This window comes from Pinus tabuliformis, chromosome 1_2 (assembly GCF_031772625.1).
Source record: "Pinus tabuliformis cultivar Carrire ecotype Pingquan chromosome 1_2, CPIR1, whole genome shotgun sequence".
NCBI lineage: Eukaryota > Viridiplantae > Streptophyta > Pinopsida > Pinales > Pinaceae > Pinus > Pinus tabuliformis.
Window position 1 is genome coordinate 1,327,463,987 of NC_142298.1, and position 13,741 is coordinate 1,327,477,727.

Genomic DNA, 13,741 nt, shown 5'->3' on the forward strand with positions numbered 1-13,741 from the left:
GACAAACTCAAACCAAAAGCAAAAGTAAATGTATAACCAACTGTAAACAACCAATGAACTCTCTCCTAAGATCACAATCAACAGATCTGAATCAAGGGCTACAGGATGACTATTTCACTCTTGCAATGGAAAACTGTAAATGACGCCACAAACACATAAAAACACTCACAGTCTTTTTGTACAAAAGGAGGCGGAATTAAAGCAGAGAAAAGGGGTTATCAAACAGGTACATATGCTGGTTACAGGCTACAAAAAATCAGAGATCAAAACAAGGCAAAACAGAGTAGAGAACCCTAGCTGCACAAGGCCTAACTGGATTAGTGCACCTGTATAACAGGGAAACTGAATTTCAACGCAGGTAGCCTTCACGGGAACTGCGTTGAAATGCAGAGCCTCTTCACAGAGCCTACGCTGAAGGAGAAACGAGAGTTCCTCACTGGGTTCTGGGTCACGGTTTGCTATTTAATCTACATTTTCAGGCCAAATCAAAGCAACAAGCAAGGTACAATCAAAGGGATGCTTTGAAGGAGGACTAAGATCTATCACAAAGGATCATCAAATCATTTGTGAGTCCATTGTTCAGATCATAGAAAAATCTAATGATTGGATCAAAGCAGCAGTTGTCTACTTTGCATCTGAGAATAGCAGATGCAGTTCGATTGTTGTTGTTGAGTCTATGAAACAAACAATGATAGAAACACAAATAAAATGACTAAACAAATCTCCCCAGCGGAGTCGCCAATTTGTTGTGGGGAAAAATGCCTATGCAGGACGATCCTATCCACCTAAGGTGTGACAGTGCCTTAGCAACAAACAGAAACAACTATTCTATTATTCTTCCTTTATGAATTAAGAATGAAGAGAGATGGATGGACTAACCGGTGTCTTCCATTTGTCCCCCGATCCGGTTTCTCTTCTCTTTGAGAGTTCCCAGCTACTTGCCTTCTCGCTCGCCCAGCTTCAACAGGTTTCTGCAAGATCATAAGAAGAGAACACTACACAAAGACATAGATTCATATTCATAACTAGTTCAGGATTAGAAATAAACTAAACATACTAATGCAATCATACATCAAAGATACATCAGTATATAGGAGAAACCAAGATAGCTTTATTGATGAATAACAAGGTTCAGGAGGAGATACAGCCAAGAGAGTTCCAATCCAGCATCTACCTCCCAGCGAAAGAAATTCCTATCTTCACCTCCCTTCAAAGCATTAAGCACCCAATGATTCCAATCTCAAACCAACAGCAATTCTTTGCAATAACAAAATTCCAGCCCCTAGATCTCATGGAGAAGAGATCCATATATAGATGTTTGGAGTGAGGATGAGTCAGCTTGTGATCTGACTAGTGTCCTCTCTCTCTGTCAGTTCTTACTTCCACTTGGAGACTAAGAGCCTCTTACTCATCACTTAGTCGAACTCAGCAAGGCAAGTGTCATGGAGGAAGATTCTGGAAGCTTCCACAGTCTTGACACCTCTCACAAGAGACCCTGAAATTTGTCATTTCCCGCTCAGGGCACCCTGGTAGTGCTTCCAGCTGCGTTGCAATGCAACTAGCCAGTGTAGCCTCTGCATTTCAACGCAGGCAGCTAGTGGAGCTTCTGAATTGATCCTGAATTGACTTTTTTTTTAGCAGTTTCTGGTGGAGAACTTCTGTGAATTGCTGTGGTTTGTTAGCCTTGTTCCTCTAGGGGTAGGAACAACATGTTTAGGGACTTTGGATCCCTTGGATTATGGACATTTCATGCTTATAGCTGTAAGGCACAAAAATGTCTATAACAGTTGCCCCCTAAAGTATGAGGCCGTTTATCGGGTGAAATGCTTTATTAGGAGGATCCGAAGTTCTTTCATTGCTGGGAGGAGACCTGTAATACAATACAATACAATACATTATTTTCATACTTTTTTCATGATCTAGCCGAGGCGGGCATTCCCATGCTCAGCTTTATAAATTCATTTTCATGTACATATAACAGACAATCGTCTGATGATAGACTGATGATTCTGAAAGAGCCATCATCCTTTTGGTAGGATGATTATCTGTGATGCAAAATTGTACATTTCCATGTCTTTATTTTCTGAATATATATCGCAGCCCAGATGGATGAAATTAGATCCGGGGTCTTCAATCTCGTCCGATCTTCACTCTAAGTACAAGTCGACCCATGTGAGAATTGCTCTGAAGTCGAACATGGAAAGACATCACTTGATTACCAGTCAATGATGTAAATTGTTAACAAGCGCGAGAGGAATCACCGATAATGAAGATGACCCTCAAGGTACTGCAGTAAAATTCACGTGGTGTGAATAGAGGACTTGGCGTCGAACACCACGCAAAATCTTTCGGTCGAAGGTCATTGATGTATACCTGTCGCCGGAAGTGAGAAACTTGCCATTGAGGCATGCAAGCTTCAAAGTACTGAAGGGGTTGTTCCTAGATCAACTTCTTGGATAATGAGATGATGTCGACAAGAAGTGATCTGTCAAAGGAGGGCCTTAATGAATCCCACATCAATGACACGGAACGGAGCTAATGATTTTGATGGAGGTGAAAATGATCTGATGACATATGATTCAGGGTGGCGGTCATGAAAGAGTATAATGTATGGTAGTGGATGGGACACAGGCGACTTCTCTGAACGACTTCTCTTGAACATATGGTGACACTTATGTGATGGATCGGTAGCATTACCCCAAATATGGATGGTATGGCGAGACCATGGTGATGTGACCGGTGAATGAAACAACCCAACCCGACTGTGGTACGGAGGAAAAGTGTCATGTTCAAGAGCGACTTGCTACCATCAAAGTTTTCTTGAGTTTCTCCCAATTTTTCCCCAGTCATTGCTGACCAGTACCTCTTTATTTTTTGTCAAGCTTGAGGAGGATAACATATGCTTGTTCTATAACTTGCCCTTCGGGCAAGCCCGTCGCTATGTTTTAACGAGCCTAGCGATAGTGAAACTCGTTCTCGTCTAAAGACAAGTTTGTCGCTATTTAATGCTTTTAACGAGTCTAACGACAAAGATAACTCGGTCCTTTTAATTTTTAGAGAGTCTGAAAAGGTACGTAAAGTCAACTCCGAAAGTCCTTTTTCGTCATCTAATCCCTTAAGTCCGAAAAAGTATAAAACAATACAGAAGGGATGAGTTTTCGATAGTTTTAACGAGCCGAACAAAACAAGCGCTCGATCTTTTTGTGCAATAATCCCTCAGGTCCAAAAAGATTAAAATATAGAGGAGGGATAGCACTTCTGGTCGCTTTAACAAGCTGGAAGGCCAAAACTCGGCAATCTTTTCATATTTTACGAGTCAGATGAAAAGAGCTTAAAGAAGAATCGTCTTTTGAGGAACGAGTGATAAAATGGGTTAGCAGCTGATTCCAGGTACGGGTTGGAATTTTCCAATCACGACAGTATCACAAGGATGGCTAGTGAAATCACTCTTCGCAGCTGTTCCTCAAAATGGGTAAACAATCATATGGAGGTGAACGATCGGCCAATGGAAAAGTGGAGGTGACGGTGCAAACACGACCAAGGCTTTAATGGCTGATAATGTTACATTCACAGTGGTTATTTACTGGAAGATAGTTCATTTTTTAACGAGCTTAAACACGGAAAAACACTGCTCAGTCTTATGTTTATTTTTTAACGAGCATGAACTATGTGCTAAAACTGCTCGGATCTTGCGTTTATTTTTTAACGAGCATGAACTGTGTGCTAAAACTGCTCGATAATCCAGTCATATGATAAGAATGTCTCATGTAAGATTCCATTTTTTATGGAGCTTGCGCCTTACCAAAGCTATGCCCCGCATCCTTTCGTTATGCAAGTTCGGAAACGACTAATCCTACGAGTTTAAAGGGTTAGACCTACAGGTTTAAAGGGAGGACCTAAAAATTTAAAAAATAAATAGCCGCCCCTTGCTTGCACTCCAAAATTTTTGCATGCCCCCAGGCATAAAGTACGATTTCAAGGTTACCCCTCAATTTGCAAATAAAACATTTGTTTTACCAGGAAAGGCCTACCTCTTTTAGGTTACCCAAAGATTGTTTCATCAATGCAGCGAACAAAACACTTCTTCGGCGATGTCTACCGAAATAGACAAAGGTGAGAGACTCCGTCTGTCAACTCACATAACTTTGACAAAAGAATCTTATTCTAGAATAACCCTCTTCCAGCATGGGCGGGGTACAGACTAGTCATATTCTCCCGCGGAAACCTACCCTATACCCAAAGTTTTCCTGCCGAAGCAGACCAGGACGCATGCCCCCTGGGTTCCAGTCATATCCTTCCGAATCACTCGCGCTCATCGGGAGGACGGACCGTGGGTTGAGACATTTCTTGCGTGAAGAGACCATTTAGGGAAGGTATATGACTATTTGCGATGCGTGATCCGGGAAATGAAAGCTGGTCCACGAGCTTGACCACTCTTCCTTCGTGCGGAAAACACATTACTCTAAAGAGTGAGGAGACGATGGCTCCCATGCAATATATATAGTCTCGTCCAAGGAGTAGGTTATAATCCAAGGGTCCTTGAACGACCATCACGTTCATTTGAACGGTCTTCCCTTTCAATGTGATAGGCACATTGGGGAGGATCCCTAAAGGTCGACTGGTTCCTTTATCGAAGCCTGTCAGATTTCTCATTTCAGGCAAAACCGCTGGCGAACCAAGCGCTTTCCAAGCAATAGAGGAAAGGATACTCACAGATGCCCCCTCATCAATGATGGTGCCAGCCATTACCATTCTGTATATTTGAATGATAATTCTGAATGGTATGCTTGTTGGCAACCGGGGTCTGCCTAGTTGGTTCCAATCGAAGGATACAAATAGGTTGCTTGGTGGTGGGACCGAATAGACGGCCGGATATCGCTCTGACGAACTTCCTTCCTGCGATAAAGGAATGGGCGAATTGCCCCCTTGTTCGTCGGAGTCTGTGTTGATGAAGAGAATTTGGACGGTGTCGTCTTTATTCTCCTCTGTGATGGTATCACTCGAAGATAGAACCTCTGAAGGCAAGACCGGGTCAACTGTCGTCTCGACCTTTTGACTTTCGTCAGGTATGGATTCAGACGGTTCATCCTCAATGATAGGTGCTTCGGTTGACCACCTGGGCGGGCCAACCGAGTTCTCAACTGGTGAAGGACTTGGCAGGAGTTTTTTATATCCAGGAGGAAGTCGCGCTGGTAAAACCGGGCGATCTTCCAAAACTCTTTTAGCCTCGTCTAAGAAGGGACAACGGTGGATGGCATGGTCGCCTTCACATAGTTTGCAAGGAAATCTAGCTCTCCCTCTCTGTCCTGTGACTTCACTTTCACTAGTTGACGGTGTGCTGTCAACATGGCTATCAGAGGTTGACGCTACCGAATTGTGCAATCGGGGAGACTAGTCCCTTAGTATCCGAGGGATGCAAGGACAATCTCTGTGAAAGTGGTCTCCCTTGCATATGACACATGGCGATTTAGGCCTGGTCAGTGCAGTGTGTGGATTTTCATTAGACGCCATTCGCTTGCCCCCAGTCGCTTTTGGCTCCTTCTTCTTCTTCTCTCTCTTCTTCTTTTCCTTCTTCTCCTTAGGAGCTTGGCTTTTGGCTTTGCCAGCTCCATCAAGCAAAGAGGAAGGAGGAGAGGAAGAGTTAGAGGAAGTGGAAGGCTGGTGGGCAGCTCTGGACTAGTCTAACTGCTGATTCGATTGTTCAGGAATAGTGGTGTTTTGAACAACATTAGTTGAGAAGAGCTAGACAGGCAAGCCGATTTTCAGTCCTGGAAGCGACAATGTGGCTATATGGGGCGCTCCAACATCTCCCCAAGAGGAGAAGGGACTAGGACTTCCACCAAGGGGAATTCCTTGGTTGGAGGGCTCCATTTTCTCAACTGAAAGATCAACGCGGGAATAAGGGTGATTTATTATTCCGTTAAAATAAATTTTAATGACGCTTTAGACACAACTTGCTTTTTCAATTTTAAAGAGTCGAGAAAAATCTAAAGATGACCCTAGGCTCCTTCGATGTTTTAACGAGCCCGAAGTGACAAATGCTCGGATGGACTTTTTCCGTTATAGAGTCTGAAAAAGGCCAAAAGGAACTGCTCTGGAGTTCTAGGTAGAGGGTGTGCCAAACTTTTCGCAAAACCGCAGAATACTTTTTAAGGTACGAGCAGTCAATCTTCCTGAATGTTGTGTTCAGTGCATTGCGATCAGTAGGGCGGCCGACACGGCTTCCTAAGGATAAAGGCTTTATGCCTATAGGGGTCTCCCAATATATACTCGACGGTACGTGGGAGCACAATCTGTACTGGCGCTATCGTCCCTCAGGAGGAATCACCCACCATCAGCGAGATCGACAGTCACCAGGCTTTACGACGCCGGAACACGTCTCTAGCCTAGACCTCTATGTTGTGCGTTATGTTACAAAGCGTTATTAAGTTCATTCAGTTTATTTTATGTTGATCTTTCTTAGAAGTTTGCCTTTTGAGGTTCACCACGATATGTATAGACAACTTCCTAAATGAAATCTAAAAGATGATAAGCAAATTTTATCTCTTTTTAACAATGAAAATCCTAGCTACAAAGGGAAAAGAAAGACACCATCTTTTCTCAGAGAGCAATCAACACACTCTAAATGCACTTTCCCTAAATCAATCATGCAAACTATCAAGATGCAAATGCACAATGCAAGTGTTTGTTTTCCGCTTTCTTAATATTGATGCCTAAAAAGAAATCTTTTTGCACAACTTTGAATTTGCTTTTAAATGACAAATACAAACAAGTTTACTTTTTCGAAATCAGAAAGGGTAGAAGAGATTACAACTCTTTACGATTTTCGAAATGAACACTTGTTTCGACACTTAAAAGAGACAAACTCAAACCAAAAGCAAAAGTAAATGTATAACCAACTGTAAACAGCCAATGAACTCTCTCCTAAGATCACAATCAACAGATCTGAATCAAGGGCTACAGGATGACTATTTCACTCTTGCAATGGAAAACTGTAAATGACGCCACAAACATATAAAAACACTCATAGTCTTTTTGTACAAAAGGAGGCGGAATTAAAGCAGAGAAAAGGGGTTATCAGACAGGTACCTATGCTGGTTACAAGTTGAAAAAAATCAGAGATCAAAACAAGGCAAAACAGAGTAGAGAACCCCAGCTGCACAAGGCCTAACTGGATCAGCACACCTGTATAATAGGGAAACTGAATTTCAACGCAAGTAGCCTTCACGGGAACTGCGTTGAAATGCAGAGTCTCCTCACAGAGCCTGCGCTGAAGGAGAAACGAGAGTTACTCACTGGGTTCTGGGTCACGGTTTGCTATTTAATCTACAGTTTCAGGCCAAATCAAAGCAACAAGCAAGGTACAATCAAAGGGATGCTTTGAAGTAGGACTAAGATCTATCACAAAGGATCATCAAATCATTTGTGAGTCCATTGTTCATATCATAGACAAATCCAGTGATTGGATCAAAGCAGCAGCTGTCTACTTTGCATCTGAGAATAGCAGATGCAGTTCGATTGTTGTTGTTGAGTCTATGAAACAAACAATGATAGAAACACAAATAAAATGACTAAACAAATCTCCCCAGCGGAGTCGCCAATTTGTTGTGGGGAAAAATGCCTATGCAGGACGATCCTATCCACCTAAGGTTTGACAGTGCCTTAGCAACAAACAGAAACAGCTATTCTAGTATTCTTCCTTTATGAATTAAGAATGAAGAGAGATGGATGGACTAACCGGTGTCTTACGTTTGTCCCTCGATCCCGTTTCTCTTCTCTTTGAGAGTTCCCAGCTACTTGCCTTCTCGCTCGCCCAGCTTCAACAGGTTTCTGCAAGATCACAAGAAGAGAACACTACACAAAGACATAGATTCATATTCATAACTAGTTCAGGATTAGAAATAAACGAAACATACTAATGCAATCATACATCAAAGATACATCAGTATATAAGAGAAACCAAGATACGTTTATTGATGAATAACAAGGTTCAGGAGGAGATACAACCAAGAGAGTTCCAATCCAGCATCTACCTCCCAGCGAATGAAATTCCTATCTTCACCTCCCTTCAAAGCATTAAGCACCCAATGATTCCAATCTCAAACCAACAGCAATTCTTTGCAATAACAAAATTCCAGTCCCTAGATCTCATGGAGAAGAGATCCATATATAGATGTTTGGAGTGAGGATGAGTCAGCTTGTGATCTGACTAGTGTCCTCTCTCTCTGTCAATTCTTACTTCCACTTGGAGACTAAGAGCCTCTTACTCATCACTTAGTCGAACTCAGCAAGGCAAGTGTCATGGAGGAAGATTCTGGAAGCTTCCATAGTCTTGACACCTCTCACAAGAGACCCTGACATTTGTCATTTCCTGCTCAGCGCACCCTGGTAGTGCTTCCACCTGCGTTGCAATGCAACTAGCCAGTGTAGCCTCTGCATTTCAACGCAGGCAGCTAGTGGAGCTTCTGAATTGATCCTGAATTGACTTGTTTTTGAGCAGTTTCTGGTGGAGAACTTCTGTGAATTGCTGTGGTTTGTTAGCCTTGTTCCTCTAGGGGTAGGAACAACATGTTTAGGGACTTTGGATCCCTTGGATTATGGACATTTCATGCTTATAGCTGTAAGGCACAAAAATGTCTATAACACTAGGTATGAATAGATGTGTCATAGTTGAGTCACCTAGAAGATCCGACAAACAGGGGACATTGATGTATTCTCACTATTTATTGGCAAGAGAACTTGCCATTAAGGCATACAAGCCTCAAGGTACTAGAAAGATCTCTAGTCTTGATCCCAGATGATGTGTCGGAGTCGATGGGTCAAGACATGTTAGAAGGGAGGCCTTAATGAATCCTCCATCATCCAACGCGAGTATAAAATAATAATTTGAAGGATCATAGATGAAATATTTGCATTATGAAGCAAGGTTTATTTGACAAAAAGGAAGAGGAAAATGGGGTGACTCAGCATTGTAAGGGAGTTGAATGACTTTATTTTTGGGTTAAGGGTGAGTGAAAATGATCTAGGAAAGTATGAAGATTGTAAAGGGAAAATGAGTTTTGAAATTTAGTAGTAGGGAGATGGAAATTCATGGATGGACTATAAGCTTAGAAAGAGGAAAATGAATAAGTTCATAATGACATTAGTGGCATTTTGAAAGGTTTCTTTGGCAGCAATTGACATGGTGGATGTGATCAAGTTATTGCCTTCAAGATTTCTTTTGGAACATGATTTTCTTTGAAAAATGTGGTCTTTGAAAACCACCCATGCATAAAGTAGTCTTGTTATCATCCTCAATCCTGAGAAAAAAAAACAATAAATTGTAAGATCTGCAAAAATTCACAAATAGTGCTTAATGAAATAGATTCAAGGAAAAACAAAATGCATTTTTACTTGTCGGTAGTGATGCATTTTAGACTATCTTTCTTTCTAGATGCCTGTTTTGAGTGCTTTAAAAAGAACAAATTAGAGTAAATGCATGAAAAACATGATCTGATAATTTTATTTCTATTTTCAGGAAGTTTCGAGGTCCATTTGCTACAAATCTGGAAAAAAAAATGACCATTTTCTGTTGTCTCAAATGCAAATGAAAATTATACCATGATGTATATTTCGGCAAGACCTTTCCAATGATGCTTGAATCGACAAAAACGGACACTGTATGAGAAAATTATGGTTATTTGAAGTTTTGGCAAAAATGTAGTGGGGTGCCACGTGGCAACACCAGAGGGTGCCATGTGGCAGCATCTAAAAATGTCACGTGGCAGTATAAACAGATGCTATGTGGATTTTACAGATGTTGATGTAATGATAACATGGTAGTGAATGGTGGCCTGGCGGTCAATGATGATGTGGCAGGTTGAATAGATGGCCACTGTGCATTTCGTGGGCAAATCATAAGCTGCCATGTGGATGAATCACAGGCTGCCATGTGGCAACCTAAATTTGACCAAAATATAGTTAAATTTTGAAATATATGGGGGCAAGATTTGAACATGAGACCTCATCCAAACAAATCAAAAGACTTACCATTAAACCACCCAAGTTTATTGTGAAATAAAGTGGAAATATTTCTTTTTAAAGTATATTTTGGCAGATTATGTGAGTAAAAGGTGGCTCAAAGAGTGGAGTGGATGGGGTTTGACCCCACAACCTTTGGAAAAAAGATTGGATCTTAACTATTGTGCAACAACTCATTATTGTGATATGAATAGCATTCGAAATGTTTTTATTATTGTTTTTTGCAGACTGCTACAAGCATTTTACAACAAACTTCGTGGGCTCGTTTCTCACAAACTATCCATTGGATTTTTCTCAAATTTTGTAGAAAGGTTCCTACTATTCTTATATTTATGCATACCAAAAATCAACACCATCCAATGGACAAATTGCAAGATATAATCAAAATGGTCATAGGTGACGATGTGTTTCGACAATTTTGTTTTCAAACTTCAGAAATGATTTTCTCACACAATACACATCAGACTGACTTGAAATTTTGTAGGAATGTTCCTATGGTCCTAATTCTTTTGTAAAAAAAAATCAGGTCGATCACATGCACGGATCTCGAGATATAAGTGAAATGGCTGAAGGTGATGATACCCATTTTCTCAAAAATTGTGAAGAAGATTGGGCTGAAATTTACAGGGATTGTTCATTAGAATATTATGCACTTTTTGTACAAAAATTACGAGAAACCAGTTCCTAGGTTGTGAGATATCTTCAGTTTAATTTCTGCATTTTGTATTTTGTTTTTGCTTTATATTTACTTATTTATTTTTAATAAAAATACAGATTTTTATTTAAGTGTACAAATCAAATTGAATGAAATTTTTGTTAGCAAATGGAGACAAATCAAATTGAAGATTGAAGACAAAAATTAATTTAGGCATTCTTGACATTGTCAACGACTTAAACCATTCCTAAAAACTTTTCAAAGCCATTTATTTCATTCATACTTTCTGATCTTCCAGGTTGCAAAAAGGTGCAAGAAGAGAGCATACTTTGAAATTTGACAATTATTTTTGCATTTTAAAATATGAAACTTAGAAAGCATAGGAAAAAATAAAAACTCGAATTTTTAGCTCTTCCTCTTTCATGAATGTCCATTTTCCTCATATATCTTCCTGCCAATGGTTAGTGAATGAAGTGGATCTTACTGCACCACAATGAAATTACAAAAGAAATCATGGTTTTATTCATTTATTCTACCCTACTCTACCTAAAAAAAATGAAAACTTTTCTTCAAGTATATGCATATTTCCAATGTAACCATCTACGAATCAAGATCTCTAGTGTGTTCATATCCAATTCTGAAAAATATATCTCTATGTCCTCTAGGATATGAGAGACCAATTGTACTTTTGGTGACAATATTTGTTGAAGAATGAAGGAATGTTGTGGCCTAGTAACTGCTTAGAACCAATCTTCAATGTAGTCCTTTTTTTCTTGGTTCTCTTCATGAGTTATCATGACTTGTGTTAGCACTCCTCAATGTGCGAAGGCTAAGAATGGAGACCAACGAATGTAACCTCAAACCAATCTTTAGATTTGGTAGCTAGCCCTACCAAATCAGAGAGGGTTCTTTCAAGAATCTCACAGCCAATAAAATGACTGGGAAGGAAATAGACCTTAGGATAGATATTCAGCTAAATATAGTTTGAATTTAGGGTTTGTTGGACCAGTGTCATGGGTCAGGGAACTAGGTCAGGTTTTCAAATGATCTGTTACAGAGATACAATGGGGAAAGGTAGGTATGATCAGTGACATATTGGAGTTGTCATTGTGGTATAGATTTGAAATAGGGAAAGATCAAAATGAGCATAAACTTATGAATTCATTTATCAGAAGGAAGAACACAAAACATGAAAATCTCATCAGAACAGAGCATAAGACTTATGAATTATGTTAAACACCTATGAGACAATCACAAGAAAACATATATATGGTTATAAGGATAAATATATATTCAATTTGATGATAAAACAAAGGAAAAGCACTATCACAAAATCACACCACAAGAATCCCAAGATAATGGCTGCAACTACTTGTATTATTCCTGCAAAGTGTACATTAGCTCCAAGCCTCTCACTCTCAAATGTCTAACCCTTGATTTGACTTGAAACCAGCTACATATAGATCAAAAAATAATTTCGCCCTCTCAGGGGTCGAATCCATCATCATAGGAACAATTTACATCAAAATATCTAACCATACCTAAAACTAAGGAGGTTAAAAACCAACTCCCTGCTTAAAATAAAACCAACTTAGTTGACTTTACAAGCATTTACGACCACAAAATTTACATGAAAATGACATTAACTATCACTATGACATTCAATTACATCATCAAAACATCTAATAAGATAAGATACATCAAGTGAAAGTGATTTTGACCCATCAAACATCGAAATTTGACTTCCTGGAAAAAGTGCAACGAAATTTCTTAGAAGCACAGCGTGAGAGACAAAAGCGTAGCGTGCTGCTTGTGGGGGATTTTTGAGGGGTTTTCCTTGATCTTTTTCCTAACCTGAAGGCTGATGAAGATAACTTAGGATGTCTACTAGCCCTTTGAAGCCTTAAACCTGCAAAAATCCTTCTCCAAGGCACCTAAAAATCAATTTTCCCAAGGCTACTCTAGAAGCACAGCGAGGGGTCCAAAAAGGAGGCAGAAACATGAAAATTGACTTGTTTATTGACTTTTTCTCCAAAATTATGAGCTGACATGGAAAAACAAGTGTATATCTACAAAGTATAGGTCAATATATATCCATATATGCAAGCCACTTGTCATTTGGAGGCCCTGAGAAGAAGCGCAGCGTGAGCTCGTTGCACTTTTGTGCATCATGAATTGCCAAAACTGCTAAAAACTTCAAAAATCACCAAAATTTTCCAAAATTCTTTGAAACTTGTTTCTTTTTCTCTCTAAGTGATGGATTAGACAATCAATGATGCATCAACAAGAAAATCAAGGTTGTCTCTCTTCTTTAGCTTGATTAGGGTTTTCTTTAGCTTCTTTTTCATATTCCTAACCCTAATTTTGCAAATTTGGTTCCTGGTGAAGTAGTGCCTTTCCATGTGTCTCTGAAGCTTGGTGTCCATGTTGGCCTTCTTCAAGAGCATCTCTAGGTGCTCATTGACCCTGCCAAGCCAATACTCTTTGTCCTTTTCAAGCTCAGTTGCAATGCTATCCTCATTGTCATGTTGACCTAGTGGAGGATATGGCTCACTCCCTTATCTTTTCTACCTCTTTAGTCCTCTTGTCTTTGGCCTCCTTGGCTTGATCTGAAACTCTTTATCCTCAAGCTTCTCCACATCTATTTCAGCCTTAACTTTATCATCTTTTTCCACCAAATCAACCTTAGGTTTACTAAGCAAAAGTTGATCTAACTTAAGTTGCTTGTTCTCTTGCTGTAAGAATGCTATCATGAAGTTTGCTTTTGCCAAATCATCCTTAAGCTCTTTGATTTCTTCCTTTTTCTCTTGGATTATTTTCTCATATGTCTTGTCTTTATCATGCTCTGTTAGTTCAACCATGTCAGCATCAAAAGTTACTTTTTCTTATTTATGCAAGGGTGTGTCATGCTGGTGTCTTGATGTTTCTTGTCCAACAGTAGTAGGTTGAACTCTTTCCACACTGTCAGGAGAAAATACAAGTCTTTTACCTCTGCTATAGGTTTTTGTCACCTCTACCCTACATTTCTTTGTCACTTTAGGCTTTGTTGTAGAGCCAACCTCATGA